A 1,858-nucleotide genomic window follows, 5' to 3' on the forward strand; every position below is an offset into this window, starting at 1 on the left:
AAGCGGGGGGGTGTGGGAGACGCGTGTGCGCTCTGCGTCATGACGTCCCCTCCCCCTCCGCGTGCGGCGTAAGGCTGTAGGCGGTGGTCGTGCTGTGCCGTGGGTAGCTCATAGCTGGGTTCGGAAGTGGGGGCGCTCAGCCCGCAAGGGTCTGGGGCGGGGGGTTGGGTCCCCATGACGGGGGGAATTTCTGGGAGGGGGTCTTCTTCCTTGTGGGGAGGCTGGAGCCTCTGGGGGCTGGGACTGGGGCAGGAGGCCGAGAAGCGCTGCTCGGGGGCTGCAGCTCCTGATCTGAAGGCGGCTGCTGCTCAGGGGAGTGGGGCCCCCGGAGAGGTGAAGCTCCATCGCAGCTGTCACAAAGTGCTTCCCTTGGAAGGATGAAGCCCACCACCAAGGGCTGCGCTGAGGGTAATGTGTCTGCTTGTGCGTTTGTGGGGTGGGGTGGGATGGGATGGGATGGGGAGCAAGGAGGTTCTAGGATCTCTCCATTCTCTCCCCTCTTCTGAAGGTGCTGCAGCCTCCATGTGCCTACCCAAGAAGAGATGAGAAGGATGTGAGTGCTGCAGAAAATAGTTTTTCTCCAGCCCCATCTGTGGCTCGTCCTCTTGAAAGTGTGTGTAAGGGACACTGGGCTCGCACACAAACCTGCTATATTGGGCACACCTGATGTCAAAGATTTGTCCCTTATGCATGATTTGGGTGGTACAAGATCCTGGGGTGCCTTTTAGAAAGGGCTGGGAATTACCTGAACATCCCCTTCCTCACTGAAACTCGTAGTGGTATCCAAAGCTCAGGATGTGATCCAGGGCTAGCACTTTCAACACATTTGTATATGCATTGGTTAACTAAATATTCTCCTAGACACTGTATCAGTGCCCTTAACTCCAACATGACAGTAACTATAAGGATATTACACATGATCCCATGGCAAATCATACTGGTTCTTACCTACTTTTACCTGAACAGCATCCCTTGTCCTTAACAACACCACAGCCCATGTCCTCTTCACTTCTGTAAGTGTCAAATTCTCTTGGTCAGCCCATTGGAGGTAGAGAGCCCAGGAGGCAATGGGAAGCCCACAAATAGCACATGGGAAGAAGAGAATCCCCTTGGAGGGCTGGGATTAAATGACACTACAGCTAGCACTAAAAATAATCCACACCTGGTAGCACTTAAAACACTAAAGTTTGTCAGGTATGAATGGTCAGCAGCCCAAGCTAAAACTGAACCAGCTCTGATTTTTGAAGTAGAACAACTTGAAGGTAGTGATTGCTCATTTTGTCACCGACTGTAGTTCTGTAGAACCCACCACAATTTAAGAATGAAAAATCTTCACAAAGACTGGAAATAAATATGGTGCAGGGTCCTGCTGCTGAAGAAAGCCATGGAGCATGTTTTGCATCTGTTTGAATTTCTACAGGCTGATTCATCTGAGACGTACTAGTAAGTGAAGGCAGAAATCAAAGCCTGCTTATTGGTGTCCTGTAAGCTCTTGCGAGGGCAAACATTGTCCTACTGTACTGGACAGTGCCCAACACAATGTGCCCTGTGATTTTTTTTTTGGCTTCCAAGGTGCTCCATACTACATATCAATAGGGACTAATCTATGCACTGTTTTTGTACTGGGAAAATGTATTCCAGGTAGTAGTGTGAGACCTTTTATTTTCAATGGAAAGAGGAGTAGCAGTCCAATCCCTAGTGTAGACAAAGGATGGCAAAAGATCCCTTATCTCTGTGGCAGGGGTGTCAAACTTACTTGCTCCTGTGTGTTCCCTGAAACCCCGCTCGAGCAGCAGGATAAGCAGGACTGCCAATAACTCCTATGGGTGCTTGAGCCACTATGTTTGCTAAGGGAGCC

General features: G+C 50.3%; 1 long non-coding RNA gene across 1 annotated transcript; it reads left to right on the forward strand.

Moving 5' to 3' along the window:
- Nucleotides 1-234: 234 nt before the first annotated feature.
- Nucleotides 235-1,380, forward strand: LOC109301796. The gene is made up of 2 exons (XR_002098630.1): nucleotides 235-408; nucleotides 509-1,380. It is a non-coding gene; the product is annotated as an uncharacterized LOC109301796 (long non-coding RNA).
- The last annotated feature ends 478 nt before the right edge of the window (nucleotides 1,381-1,858 follow it).

Source organism: Gavialis gangeticus, unplaced genomic scaffold (assembly GCF_001723915.1).
Source record: "Gavialis gangeticus isolate Ggan-Ray unplaced genomic scaffold, GavGan_comp1, whole genome shotgun sequence".
Taxonomy (NCBI): domain Eukaryota; kingdom Metazoa; phylum Chordata; order Crocodylia; family Gavialidae; genus Gavialis; species Gavialis gangeticus.